Raw genomic sequence first — 15176 nt, 5'->3', positions numbered from 1 at the left:
GTTTGTGACCTGGTGATCTTGGTGATTGAGACTTGGTGATCATGGTGTTTGAGTCCTTGTGCTCTTGCTGGTTGAGACCTGGTGCTCTTGGTGTTTGATACCTCGTGCACTTAGTGTTTGAGATCAGGTGCTCTTGGTGTTTGAGATCTGGTGCTCTTGGTGTTTGAGACTTGGTGCTCTTACTGTTTGAGATCAGGTGCTCTTGGTGTTTGAGACCTGGTGCACTTTGTGTTTGAGACCTGGTAAACTTGGTGTTTGAGACCTGCTGGTCTTGGTGTTTGAGACCTGGTGCTATTAGTTTTTGAGACCTGGTGCTCTTGGTGTTTGTGACCTCGTGGTCTTGGTGTTTGAGACCTGGTGATCTTGGTGTTTGAGACCTGGTGCTCTTGGTGTTTGAGACTTGGTGCTCTTACTGTTTGAGATCAGGTGCTCTTGGTGTTTGAGATCTGCTGCTCTTGGTGTTTAAGACCTCGTGCTCTTGTTGTTTGAGAGCTGGATGTCTTGGTGTATGATAACTGGTGATCTTGGTGTTTGAGGCCTGCTGCTCTTGGTTTTTGAGAACTGGTGCTCTTGCTGTTTGTGACCTGGTGATCTTGGTGATTGAGACCTGGTGATCATGGTGTTTGAGTCCTTGTGCTCTTGCTGTTTGAGAACTGGTGCTCTTGGTGTTTGAGATCTGGTACACTTGGTGTTTGAGTCCTGGTACACTTGGTGTTTGAGACATGGTGGTCTTGGTGTTTGAGAACTCGTGCTTTTGGTGTTTGAGACCTCGTGCTCTTGTTGTTTGAGAGCTGGTTGTCTTGGTGTTTGATAACTGGTGCTCTTGATGTTTGAGGCCTGCTGCTCTTGGTGTTTGAAAACTGGTGCTCTTGCTGTTTGTGACCTGGTGATCTTGGTGATTGAGACCTGGTGATCATCGTGTTTGAGTCCTTGTGCTCTTGCTGGTTGAGATCTGGTGTTCTTGGTGTTTGAGACCTGGTGCACTTAGTGTTTGAGATCAGGTGCTCTTGGTGTTTGAGATCTGCTGCTCTTGGTGTTTGAGACCTGGTGATCTTGGTGTTTGAGACCTGGTGTTCTTGGTGTTTGCGACCTGCTGCTCTTGGTTTTTGAGACCTGTTGCTCTTGCTGTTTGAGACCGGGTGATCTGATTGTTATTGACCTGATGGTCGTGGTGTTTGAGACCTGGTGCTCCTCGGGTTTGAGACCTGGTGGTCTTGGTTTTTGAGACCTGATGCACTTTGTGTTTGAGACCTGGTAAACTTGGTGTTTGAGACCTGCTGGTTTTGGTGTTTGAGACCTGGTGCTATTGGTTTTTGAGACCTGGTGCTCTTGCTGTTTGTGACCTGGTGGTCTTGGTGTTTGGGACCTGGTGATCTTGGTGTTTCAGACCTGGTGCTCTTGGTGTTTGAGACCTCGTGCTGTTAGTGTTTGAGATCAGGTGCTCTTGGTGTTTGATAGCTGGTACAATTGGTATTTGAGAGTTTGTGCTCCTGGTGTTTGAGACCTGTTGCTCTTGGTGTTTGAGATCTGCTGCTCTTGGTGTTTAAGACCTGGTGATCTTGGTTTTTGAGATCTGGTGGTCTTTATGTTTGAGACCTGGTGCTCAAGGTGTTTGACACCTGGTGCTCTTGGTGTTTGAGTTCTGGTACTCTTGGTGTTTGAGTCCTGGTACACTTGGTGTTTGAGACATGGTGGTCTTGGTGTTTGAGACCTGGTGCTCTTGGTGTTTAAGACCTCGTGCTCTTGTTGTTTGAGAGCTGGTTGTCTTGGTGTTTGATAACTGGTGCTCTTGATGTTTGAGGCCTGCTGCTCTTGGTGTTTGAGAACTTGTTTTCTTGCTGTTTGTGACCTGGTGATCTTGGTGATTGAGACTTGGTGATCATGGTGTTTGAGTCCTTGTGCTCTTGCTGGTTGAGACCTGGTGCTCTTGGTGTTTGATACCTCGTGCACTTAGTGTTTGAGATCAGGTGCTCTTGGTGTTTGAGATCTGGTGCTCTTGGTGTTTAAGACCTGGTGATCTTGGTCTTTGAGAACTGTTGGTCTTTATGTCAAAGACCTGGTGCTCATGGTGTTTGAGACCTGGTGCTCTTGGTGCTTGCGACCTGCTGCTCTTGGTTTTTGAGACCTGTTGCTCTTGCTGTTTGAGACCGGGTGATCTGATTGTTAGAGACCAGATGGTCGTGGTGTTTGAGACCTGGTGCTCCTGCTGTTTGAGACCTGGTGGTCTTGGTGTTTGAGACCTGGTGCACTTTGTGTTTGAGACCTGGTAAACTTGGTGTTTGAGACCTGCTGGTCTTGGTGTTTGAGACCTGGTGCTATTGGTTTTTGAGACCTGGTGCTCTTGGTGTTTGTGACCTCGTGGTCTTGGTGTTTGAGACCTGGTGATCTTGGTGTTTGAGACCTGGTGCTCTTGGTGTTTGAGACTTGGTGCTCTTACTGTTTGAGAACAGGTGCTCTTGGTGTTTGAGACCTGGTACAATTGCTATTTGAGAGTTTGTGCTCCTGGTGTTTGAGAACTGTTGCTTTGGTGCTTGAGATCTGCTGCTCTTGGTGTTTAAGACCTATTGATCTTGGTGTTTGAGACCTGGTGGTCTTTATGATTGAGACCTGGTGCTCATGGTGTTTGAGACCTGGTGCTCTTGGTGTTGGTGTCCTGGTACACCTGTTGTTTGATAACTGGTGACCTTGGTGTTTGAGACCTGTTGCTCCTGGGGTTTGAGATTGGCTGCTCTTCGTGTTTGAGACCTGGTACAATTGTTTTTTGAGACCTGGTGCTCTTGGTGTTTGAGACCAGGTGCTCTTGGTGTTTGAGATCTGCTGCTCTTGGTGTTTAAGACCTCGTGCTCTTGTTGTTTGAGAGCTGGATGTCTTGGTGTATGATAACTGGTGATCTTGGTGTTTGAGGCCTGCTGCTCTTGGTTTTTGAGAACTGGTGCTCTTGCTGTTTGTGACCTGGTGATCTTGGTGATTGAGACCTGGTGATCATGGTGTTTGAGTCCTTGTGCTCTTGCTGTTTGAGAACTGGTGCTCTTGGTGTTTGAGATCTGGTACACTTGGTGTTTGAGTCCTGGTACACTTGGTGTTTGAGACATGGTGGTCTTGGTGTTTGAGAACTCGTGCTTTTGGTGTTTGAGACCTCGTGCTCTTGTTGTTTGAGAGCTGGTTGTCTTGGTGTTTGATAACTGGTGCTCTTGATGTTTGAGGCCTGAAGCTCTTGGTGTTTGAAAACTGGTGCTCTTGCTGTTTGTGACCTGGTGATCTTGGTGTTTGAGACCTGGTGCTCCTCGGGTTTGAGACCTGGTGGTCTTGGTTTTTGAGAACTGATGCACTTTGTGTTTGAGACCTGGTAAACTTGGTGTTTGAGACCTGCTGGTCTTGGTGTTTGAGACCTGGTGCTATTGGTTTTTGAGACCTGGTGCTCTTGCTGTTTGTGACCTGGTGGTCTTGGTGTTTGGGACCTGGTGATCTTGGTGTTTCAGACCTGGTGCTCTTGGTGTTTGAGACCTCGTGCTCTTAGTGTTTGAGATCAGGTGCTCTTGGTGTTTGATAGCTGGTACAATTGGTATTTGAGAGTTTGTGCTCCTGGTGTTTGAGACCTGTTGCTCTTGGTGTTTGAGATCTGCTGCTCTTGGTGTTTAAGACCTGGTGATCTTGGTTTTTGAGATCTGGTGGTCTTTATGTTTGAGACCTGGTGCTCAAGGTGTTTGACACCTGGTGCTCTTGGTGTTTGAGTTCTGGTACTCTTGGTGTTTGAGTCCTGGTACACTTGGTGTTTGAGACATGGTGGTCTTGGTGTTTGAGAGCTGGTGCTCTTGGTGTTTAAGACCTCGTGCTCTTGTTGTTTGAGAGCTGGTTGTCTTGGTGTTTGATAACTGGTGCTCTTGATGTTTGAGGCCTGCTGCTTTTGGTTTTTTGAGAACTGGTGCTCTTGATGTTTGTGACCAGGTGATCTTGGTGATTGAGAACTGGTGATCATGGTGTTTGAGTCCTTGTGCTCTTGCTGTTTGAGACCTGGTGCTCTTGGTGTTTGTGACCTGGTGCACTTAGTGTTTGAGATCAGGTGCTCTTGGTGTTTGAGTCCTGTTGCTCTTGCTGTTTGACACCTGGTGATCAGGGTCTTAGAGACCTGATAGTCATGGTTTTTGAGACCTGGTGCTCCTGCTGTTTGAGACCTGGTGGTCTTGGTGTTCGAGACCTGGTGCACTTTGTGTTTGAGACCTGGTAAACTTGGTTTTTGTGACCTGGTGGTTTTGGTGTTTGAGACCTGGTGATCTTGGTGTTTGAGACCTGGTGCTCTTGGTGTTTGTGACCTGGTACAATTTGTATTTGAGAGCTGGTGCTCCTCGTTATTGAGACCTGTTGCTCTTGGTGTTTGAGATCTGCCTCTCTTGGTGTTTAAGACCTGGTGATCTTGGTGTTTGAGACCTGGTGGTCTTTATGTTTGAGCCCCGGTGCTCATGATGTTTGAGACCTGGTGCTCTTGGTGTTGGTGTCCTGGTACACTTGTTGTTTGATAACTGGTGACCCTGGTGTGTGAGACCTGGTGCTCCTGGGTTTTTGGTATCGGGTTCTCTTCGTGTTTGAGACCTGGTACAATTGGTTTTTGAGACCTGATGCTCTTGGTGTTTGAGACCATGTGCTCTTGGTGTTTGAGATCTGCTGCTCTTGGTGTTTAAGACCTCGTGCTCTTGTTGATTGAGAGCTGGTTGTCTTGGTGATCGATAACTGGTGAACTTGGTCTTTGAGGCCTGCTGCTCTTTGTGTTTGAGAACTGGTGCTCTTGCTGTTTGTGACCTGGTGATCTTGGTGATTGAGCCCTGGTGATCATGGTTTTTGAGTCCTTGTGCTCTTGCTCTTTGAGACCTGGTGCTCTTGGTGTTTGAGATCTGGTACACTTGGTGTTTGAGTCCTGGTACACTTGGTGTTTGAGACATGGTGGTCTTGGTGTTTGAGACCTGGTGCTCTTGGTGTTTAAGACCTCGTGCTCTTGTTGTTTGAGAGCTGGTTGTCTTGGTGTTTGATAACTGGTGCTCTTGATGTTTGAGGTCTGCTGCTCTTGGTGTTTGAGAACTGGTGCTCTTGCTGTTTGTGACCTGGTGATCTTGGTGATTGAGTCCTGGTGATCATGGTGTTTGAGTCCTTGTGCTCTTGCTGTTTGAGACCTGCTGCTCTTGGTGTTTGAGACCTGGTGCACTTAGTGTTTGAGATCAGGTGCTCTTGGTGTTTGAGATCTGCTGCTCTTGGTGTTTAAGACCTGGTGATCTGGGTGTTTGAGACCTGGTGGTCTTTAGGTTTGAGACCTGGTGCTCATGGTGTTTGAGACCTGGTGCTCTTGGTGTTTGAGACCTGGTGATCTGGGTGTTAGAGACCTGATGGTCATTGTGTTTGAGACCTGGTGCTGCTGCTGTTTGAGACCTGGTGCACTTTGTGTTTGAGACCTGGTAAACTTGATGTTTGAGACCTGGTGCTCTTGGTGTTTGAGACCTGGTGCTATTGGTTTTTGAGACCTGGTGCTCTTGCTCTTTGTGACCTGGTGGTCTTGGTGTTTGAGAACTGGTGATCTTGGTGTTTGAGACCTGGTGCTCATGGTGTTTGAGACCTGGTGCAATTGGTATTGAGAGCTGGTGCTCCTGGTGTTTGAAAGCTGTTGCTCTTGGTGTTTGAGATCTGCAGTTGGTGTTTAAGACCTGGTGATATTGGTGTTTGAGACCTCGTGTTCTTAGTGTTTGAGATCAGGTGCTCTTCGTGTTTGAGACCTGGTACAATTTGTATTTGAGAGCTGATGCTCCTGGTTTTTGAGACCTGTTGCTCTTGGTGTTTGAGATCTGCTGCTCTTGGTGTTTAAGACCTGGTGATCTTGGTGTTTGAGACCTTGTGGTCTTTATGTTTGAGACCCTTGCTCATGGTGTTTGAGACCTGGTGCTCTTGGTGTTGGTGTCCTGGTACACTTGTTGTTTGATATCTGGTGACCTTGGGGTTTGAGACCTGGTGCTCATGGGGTTTGAGATCGGGTGCTCTTCGTGTTTGAGACCTGGTACAATTGGTTTTTGAGACATGGTGGTCTTGGTGTTTGAGACCAGGTGCTCTTGGTGTTTGAGATCTGCTGCTCTTGGTGTTTCAGACCTCGTGCTCTTGTTGTTTGAGAGCTGGTTGTCTTGGTGTTTGATAACTGGTGATCTTGGTGTTTGAGGGCTGCTGCTCTTGGTGTTTGAGAACTGGTGCTCTTGCTTTTTGTGACCTGGTGATCTTGGTGATTGAGACCTGGTGACCATGGTGTTTGATTGCTTGTGCTCTTGCTGTTTGAGACCTGGTGCTCTTGGTGTTTGAGATCTGTTACACTTGGTGTTTGAGTCCTGGTACTCTTGTTGTTTGAGAGCTGGTTGTCTTGGTGTTTGATAACTGGTGCTCTTGCTTTTTGTGACCTGGTGATCTTGGTGATTGAGACCTGGTGACCATGGTGTTTGATTCCTTGTGCTCTTGCTGTTTGAGACCTGGTGCTCTTGGTGTTTGAGATCTGTTACACTTGGTGTTTGAGTCCTGGTACTCTTGTTGTTTGAGAGCTGGTTGTCTTGGTGTTTGATAACTGGTGCTCTTGATGTTCGAGGCCTGCTGCTCTTGGTGTTTGAGAACTGGTGCTATTGCTGTTTGTGACCTGGTGATCTTGGTGATTGAGTCCTGGTGATCATGGTGTTTGAGTCCTTGTGCTCTTGCTCTTTGAGACCTGGTGCTCTTGGTGTTTGAGACCTGGTGCACTCAGTGTTTGAGATCAGGTGCTCTTGGTGTTTGAGATCTGCTGCTCTTGGTGTTTAAGACCTGGTGATCTTGGTGTTTGAGACCTGGCGGTCTTTATGTTTGATTCCTGGTACACTTGGTGTTTGAGAAATGGTGGTCTTGGTGTTTGAGACCTCGTGCTCTTGGTGTTTGAGACCTGGCTGTCTTTGTGTTTGAGACCAGGTTGTCTTGGTGTTTGAGATCTGCTGCTCTTGGTGTTTAAGACATCGTGCTCTTCTTGTTTGAGAGCTGGTTGTCTTGGTGTTTGATAATTGGTGCTCTTGGTGTTTGAGACCTGCTGCTCTTGGTGTTTGAGAACTGGTGCTCTTGCTGTTTGTGACCTGGTGATCTTGGTGATTGAGAACTGGTGATCATGGTGTTTGAGTCCTTGTGCTCTTGCTGTTTGAGACCTGGTGATCTTGGTCTTTGAGACTTGGTACACTTGGTGTTTGTGTCCTGGTACACTTGATGTTTGAGACCTGGTGCTCTTGGTTTTTGAGACGTGCTGCTCTTAGTTTTTGAGAGCTGGTACTCTTGTTGTTTGAGACCTGGTGCTGTTGCTGTCTGAGACCTTTTGCTAATGTTGTTTGAGACCTTGTGGTCTTGGTGTTTGAGACCTGGTACACATTGTGTTTGAGACCTGGTTGTCTTGGTGTTTGAGACCAGTTACACGTGGTGTTAAAGAGCTCGTGCTCTTGATGTTTGAGACCTGGTGCTCTTCGAATTTGCGACAGGTACACTTGGTGTTTGAGAGTTGGTGCTCTTGGTTTTTGAGGTCTGGTGCTCGTGGTGTTTGAGTCCTGCTGCTCTTGGTCTGTAAGACCGGGTGCTCTTGCTTTTTGAGACCTGGTTGTCTTGGTTTTTGTGACCTGGTGCTCTTGGTGCTTTAGACCTGGTGCTCTTGGTGTTTGAGACCTGGCTGTCTTGGTGTATGAGACCTGGTGCTCTTGGTGTTTGAGACATCGTACAATTGGAGTTTGAAAGCTGGTGCTCCTGGAGTTTGAGACCTGGTGCTCTTGGTGTTTGAGACCTTCTGCTCTTGGTGTTTAAGACCTTGTGCTCTTTGTGTTTGAACCCTGGAGGTATTGGTGTTTGAGACATGGTGATCTTGGTCTTTGAGAGCTGGTGCTCCTTGCGTTTGAGACCTGGTGGTCCTGGTGTTTGAGACCTGGAACACTTGGTTTTGAGACGTGGTACACTTGGTGTTAGAGACCTGGTGGTATTGGTGTTTCAGACCTGGTGCACTTGGTGTTTGAGAAGTGGTACATTGGTGTTTGAGACCGGAATGTCTTGGTGTTTGAGAACTGATACACTTGGTGTTTGAGACGTGGTACACTTGGGGTTTGAGAGCTGGTGCTCTTGCTTTTTGAGACCTTGTGCTCTTGGTGTTTGAGATCTGGTGCTCTTGGCGTTTGAGACCTGGTGGTCTTGGTGTTTGAGATATGGTTATCTTGGTTTTTGAGACCTGGTGATTTTGGTGTTTGATACCTGGTGCTCTTGATGTTTGAGACCTGGTGATTTTGGTGTTTGAGACCTGGTTTTCTTGGTGTTTGAGACCTGGTGGTGTGGGTGTTTGAGACCTTGTGGTCTTTCTGTTTGAGACCTGGTGGTCATGGTGTTTGAGACCTGGTACACTTATTGTTTGAGACCTGGTTGTCTTGGTGTTTGGGACCTGGTGCTCTTGCAGTTTGAAATGGGGTGCTCTTGTTGTTTGAGACCTGGTACAAATGTTGTTTGAGACGTGGTGCTCTTGGTGTTTGAGACCTCATTGTCTTGGTGTTTGAGAGCTGGTACTCTTGGTGTTTGCGACCTACTTCTCTTGGTGTTTTAGACCTGTTGCTCTTGCTGTTTGAGACCGGGTGATCTGGGTGCTAGAGACCTGATGGTCATGTTTTTTGAGACCTGCTGCTCTTAGTGTTTGAGAGCTGGTACTCTTTGTGTTTGAGACCCGGTGCTGTTGCTGTCCTTTTGCTCTTGTTGTTTGAGACCTTGTGGTCTTGGTGTTTGAGAACTGGTACACATTGTGTTTGAGACCTGGTTGTCTTGGTGTTCGAGACCAGTTATACTTCGTGTTTGAGAGCTGGTGCTCTTGGTGTTTGAGACCTGGTGCACTTGGTGTTTGAGAAGTGGTACACTTGTTGTTTGAGACCTGGATGTCTTGGTGTTTAAGAACTGATACACTTGGTGTTTGAGACGTGGTACACTTTGGGGTTTGAGAGCTGGTGCTCTTGGTGTTTGAGAGCTTGTGCTCTTGGTGTTTGAGACCTTGCAAGCTTGGTTTCTGATACCTGGTGCTATTGGTGTTTGAGACCTAGTGCTCTTGGTTTTTGAGACCTGGTGGTCTTGGAGTTTGAGATATGGTGCTCATGTTGTTTGAGACCTGGTACAATTGATGTTTGAGACTTGGTGTTCTTGGTGTTTGAGACCTGGTTTTCTTTGTGTTTGAGACCTGGTGCTCCTGGTGTTTGAGAACTGCTCTTCTTGCTGTTTGAGAACTGGTGCTCTTGCTGTTTGTGACCTGGTGATCTTGGTGATTGAGACCTGGTGATCATGGTGTTTGAGACTTGGTACACTTGGTGTTTGAGTCCTGGTAAACTTGGCGTTTGAGACATGGTGTTCTTGGTGTTTGAGACCTGGTGCTCTTGAGGTTTGAGACCTGGTGCTCTTGGTGTTTGAGACCTGCTGCTCTTAGTGTTTGATAACTGGTGCTGTTGCTGTCTGAGACCTTTTGCTCTTGTTGTTTGAGACCTTGTGGTCTTGGTTTTTGAGACCTGGTATACATTGTGTTTAAGACCTGGTTGTCTTGGTGTTTGAAACCAGTTACACTTGGTGTTTGAGACCTGGTGCTCTTGTTGTTTGAGACCAGGTGGTCTTGGTGTTTGAGATCTGCTGCTCTTGGTGTTTAAGATCTCGTGCTCTTGTTGCTTGAAAGCTGGTTGTCTTTGGTGTTTGATAACTGGTGTTCTTTGTGTTTGAGACCTGCTGCTCTTGGTGTTTGAGAACTGGTGCTCTTGCTCTTTGTGACCTGGTGATATTGGTGATTGAGACCTGGTGATCATGGTGATTGAGTCCTTGTGCTCTTGCTGTTAGAGACCTGGTGCTCTTGGTGTTTGAGACTTGGTACACTTGGTGTTAGAGTCCTGGTAAACTTGGCGTTTTAGACATGGTGTTCTTGGTGTTTGAGACCAGGTGCTCTTGGTGTTTGAGACCTGGTGCTCTTGGTGTTTGAGACCTGATGCTCTTAGTGTTTGAGAGCTGGTACTCTTGGTGTTTGAGAGCTGGTGCTGTTGCTGTCTGAGACCTTTTGCTCTTGTTGTTTGAGACCTTGTGGTCTTGGTGTTTGAGACCAGTTACACTTGGTGTTTGAGACCTGGTGCTCTTAGTGTTTGCGAGAGGTACACTTGGTGTTTGAGAGTTGGTGGTCTTGGTTTTTGAGGTCTGGTGCTCGTGGTATTTGAGACCTGCTGCTATTGGTCTGTAAGACCGGGTGCTCTTGGTTTTTGAGACCTGGTTGTCTTGTTTTTTGAGACCTGGTGCTCTTGGTGCTTTAGACCTGGTGCTCTTGGTGTTTGAGACCTGGCTGTCATGGTGTATGAGACCTGGTGCTCTTGGTGTTTGAGACATCGTACAATTGGTGATTGAAAGCTGGTGCTGCTAGAGTTTAAGACCTGGTGCTCTTGGTGTTTGAGACCTTCTGCTCTTGGTGTTTAAGACCTTGTGCTCTTTGTGTTTGAACCCTGGAGGTATTGGTGTTTGAGACATGGTGATCTTGGTCTTTGAGAGCTGGTGCTCCTTGCGTTTGAGAGATGGTGGTCCTGGTGTTTGAGACCTGGAACACTTGGTTTTGAGACGTGGTACACTTGGTGTTAGAGACCTGGTGGTATTGGTGTTTCAGACCTGGTGCACTTGGTGTTTGAGAAGTGGTACATTGGTGTTTGAGACCGGAATGTCTTGGTGTTTGAGAACTGATACACTTGGTGTTTGAGACGTGGAACACTTGGGGTTTGAGAGCTGGTGCTCTTGGTGTTTGAGACCTGGTGCTCTTGGTGTTTAAGACCTTGCAAACTTAGTTTCTGATACCTGGTGCTATTGGTGTTTGAGACCTAGTGCTCTTGGTCTTTGAGACCTAGTGGTCCTGGTGATTGATACATGGTGTTCTTGGTGTTTGAGACCTGGTGATCTTGGCGTTTGAGACCTGGTGGTCTTGGTATTTGAGATATGATGCTCTTGGTTTTTGAGACCTGGTGATTTTGGTGTTTGATACCTGGTGCTCTTGATGTTTGAGACCTTGTGATTTTGGTGTTTGAGACCTGGTTTTCTTGGTGTTTGAGACCTGGTGGTGTGGGTGTTTGAGACCTTGTGGTCTTTCTGTTTGAGACCTGGTGTTCTTGGTGTTTGAGACCTGGTACACTTATTGTTTGAGACCTGGTTGTCTTGGTGTTTGGGACCTGGTGCTCTTGCAGTTTGAAATGGGGTGCTCTTGTTGTTTGAGTCCTGGTACAATTGTTGTTTGAGACGTGGTGCTCTTGATGTTTGAGACCTGTTTGTCTTGGTGTTTGAGAGTTGGTGCTCTTGGTCTTTGCGACCTGCTGCTCTTGGTGTTTTAGACCTGTTGCTCATGCTGTTTGAGACCAGGTGATCTGGGTGTTAGAGACCTGATGGTCATGGTGTTTGAGACCTGCTGCTCTTAGTGTTTGTGAGCTGCTACTCTTCGTGTTTGAGACCTGGTGCTGTTGCTGTCTGAGACCTTTTGCTCTTGTTGTTTGAGACCTTGTGGTCTTGGTGTTTGAGAACTGGTACACATTGTGTTTGAGACCTGGTTGTCTTGGTGTTTGAGACCAGTTATACTTCGTGTTTGAGAGCTGGTGCTCTTGGTGTTTGAGACCAGGTGCACTTGGTGTTTGCGAGTTGGTACACTTGTTGTTTGAGACCTGGATGTCTTGGTGTTTTTGAACTGATACACTTGGTGTTTGAGACGTGGGACACTTTGGGGTTTGAGAGCTGGTGCTCTTGGTGTTTGAGAGCATGTGCTCTTGGTGTTTGAGACCTTGCAAACTTGGTTTCTGATACCTGGTGCTATTGTTGTTTGAGACCTAGTGCTCTTGGTTTTTGAGACCTGGTGGTCTTGGAGTTTGAGATATGGTGCTCTTGTTGTTTGAGACCTGGTACAATTGATGTTTGAGACGTGGTGCTCTTGGTGTTTGAGGCCAGGTTGTCTTGGTGTTTGAGACATGGTACTCTTTTTGTTTGAGACCTGCTGCTCTTGGTGGTTGAGACTGGGTGATCCTGCTGTATGAGACCTTGTGATTTTGGTGTTAGAGACCTGATGGTCATGGTGTTTGAGACCTGGTGCACCTGCTGTTTGAGACCTGGTGGTCTTGGTGTTTGAGACCTGGTGCACTTGGCGTTTGAGACCTGGTACACTTGGTGTTTGAGACCTGCTGGTCTTGGTGTTTGAGACCTACTGCTCTTGGTGTTTGAGACCTGGTGCTCTTGGTGTTTGAGACCTGGTGGTCTTGGTGTTTGAGACCTGGTGCTCTTGTTGTTTGAGACCAGGTTATCTTAGTGTTTGAGAGCTGGTGCTCTTGGTGTTTGAGACCTGGTGCTCTTGGTGTTTGAGACCTGGTGCTATTGGTTTTAGAGACCTGGTGTTCTTGGTGTTTGTGACCTGGTGGTCTTGGTGTTTGAGACCTGTTGATCTTAGTATTTGAGAGCAGGTTCTCTTGGTGATTGAGACCTGGTGCTCTTGGTGTTTGAGACCTGGTGCTCTTAGTGTTTGAGATCAGGTGCTCTTGGTTTTTGAGAACTGGTACAATTGGTATTTGAGAGCTGTTGCTCCTGGTGTTTGAGACCTGTTGCTCTTGGTGTTTGAGATCTGCTGCTCTTGGTGTTTAAGACCTGGTGATCGTGGTGTTTGAGACCTGGTGGTCTTTATGCTTGAGACCTGGTGCTCATGGTGTTTGAGACCTGGTGCTCATGGTGTTTGAGACCTGGTGCTCTTGGTGTTGGTGTCCTGGCACACTTGTTGTTTCATAACTGGTGACCTTGGTGTTTGAGACCTGGTGTTCCTGGGGTTTGAGATCTGGTGCTCTTCGTGTTTGATACCTGGTACAATTGGTTTTTGAGACCTGGTGCTCTTGGTGTTTTAGACCAGGTGGTCTTGGTGTTTGAGATCTGCTGCTCTTGGTGTTTAAGACCTCGTGCTCTTGTTGTTTGAGAGCTGGTTGTCTTGGTGTTTGATAACTGGTGCTCTTGGTGTTTGAGACCTGCTGCTCTTGGTGTTTGAGAACTGGTGCTCTTGGTGTTTGTGACCTGGTGATCTTGGTGATTGAGACCTGGTGATCATGGTGTTTGAGTCCTTGTGCTCTTGCTGTTTGAGACCTGGTGCTCTTGGTGTTTGAGACCTGGCTGTCTTGGTGTTTGAGACCTGGTGCTCTTGGTGTTTGAGACCTGGTACAATTGTTTTTTGAGAGCTGGTGCTGTTGCTGTCTGAGACCTTTTGCTCTTGTTGTTTGAGACGTTGTGGTCTTGGTGTTTGAGACCTGGTACACATTGTGTTTGACACCTGGTTGTCTTGGTGCTTGAGACCAGTTACACATGGTGTTTGAGACCTGGTGCTCTTAGTGTTTGCGACAGGTACACTTGGTGTTTGAGAGTTGGTGCTCTTGGTTTTTGAGGTCTGGTGCTCATGGTGTTTGAGACCTGCTGCTCTTGGTCTGTAAGACCGGGTGCTCTTGGTTTTTGAGACCTGGTTGTCTTGGTTTTTGAGACCTTGTTGTCTTGGTTTTTGAGACCTGGTGCTCTTGGTGCTTGAGACCCTGCTGTCTTGGTGTATGAGACCTGGTGCTCTTGGTGTTTGAGACATCGTACAATTGCTTTTTGAAAGCTGGTGCTCCTGGAATTTGAGACCTGGTGCTCTTGGTGTTTGAGACCTTCTGCTCTTGCTGTTTAAGACTTTGTGCTCTTTGTGTTTGAACCCTGCAGGTATTGGTGTTTGAGACATGGTGATCTTGGTCTTTGAGAGCTGGTGCTCCTTGCGTTTGAGACCTGGTTGTCCTGGTGTTTGAGACCTGGAACACTTGGTTTTGAGACTTGGTACACTTGGTGTTAGAGGCCTGGTGGTATTGGTGTTTCAGACCTGGTGCACTTGGTGTTTGAAAAGTGGTTCATTGGTGTTTGAGACCGGAATGTCTTGGTGTTTTAGAACTGATACACTTGGTGTTTGAGACGTGGTACACTTGGGGTTTGAGAGCTGGTGCTCTTGGTGTTTGAGACCTTGTGCTCTTGGTGTTTAAGACCTTGCAAACTTGGTTTCTTATACCTGGTGCTATTGGTGTTTGAGACCTAGTGCTCTTGGTCTTTGAGACCTAGTGGTCCTGGTGATTGATACATGGTGCTCCTGTTGTTTGAGACCTAGTGCTCTTGGTGTATCTTACCTGGTGCTCTTGGTGTTTGAGACCGGGTGATCTGGGTGTTAGAGACATGATGGTCATGGTGTTTGAGACCTGCTGCTCTTAGTGTTTGAGAGCTGGTACTCTTGGTGTTTGAGACCTGGTGCTGTTGCTGTCTGAGAGCTTTTGCTCTTGTTGTTTGAGACCTTGTGGTCTTGGTGTTTGAGAACTGGTACACATTGTGTTTGTGACCTGATTGTCTTGGTTTTTGAGACCAGTTATACTTCGTGTTTGAGAGCTGGTGCTCTTGGTGTTTGAGACCAGGTGCACTTGGTGTTTGAGAAGTGGTACACTTGTTGTTTGAGACCTGGATCAATTGTTGTTTGAGACGTGCTGCTCTTGGTGTTTGAGACCTGTTTGTCTTGGTGTTTGAGAGCTGGTGCTCTTGGTGTTTGCGACCTGCCGCTCTTGGTGTTTTAGAACTGTTGCTCTTGTTGTTTGAGACCGGGTGATCTGGGTGTTAGAGACCTGATGGTCATGGTGTTTGAGACCTGCTGCTCCTAGTGTTTGAGAGCTGGTACTCTTGGTGTTTGAGACCTGGTGCTGTTGCTGTCTGAGACCTTTTGCTCTTGTTGTTTGAGACCTTGTGGTCTTGGTGTTTAAGACCTTGCAAACTTGGTTTCTTATACCTTTGTGTTTGAGTAATGGTACACTTGTTGTTTGAGACCTGGTGCTCTTGGCGTTTGAGACCTCGGTGGACTTGGTGTTTGAGACGTGGTTGTCTTTGTGTTTGGGACGTGGTACACTTAGTGTTTGAGACCTGGTGTTCTTGCTGTTTGAAGCCTGGTGCTCTTGGCGTTTGAGACCTAGTGCTCTTGTTCTTTGAGATCTGGTGATCTTCGTCTTTGAGACCTCTTGGTCTTGGTGTTTGCGAACTGGTGCTCTTGGTGTTTGAGACCTCATGCTCTTTTTGTTTGAGACCGGGTACACTTGGTGTTTGAGATCTGGTGCTCT

The sequence above is a fragment of the Carcharodon carcharias genome, chromosome 11, assembly GCF_017639515.1.
Source record: "Carcharodon carcharias isolate sCarCar2 chromosome 11, sCarCar2.pri, whole genome shotgun sequence".
In the NCBI taxonomy this organism is placed as follows: Eukaryota; Metazoa; Chordata; class Chondrichthyes; order Lamniformes; family Lamnidae; genus Carcharodon; species Carcharodon carcharias.
Note: the sequence above shows the minus strand (reverse complement) of the source record.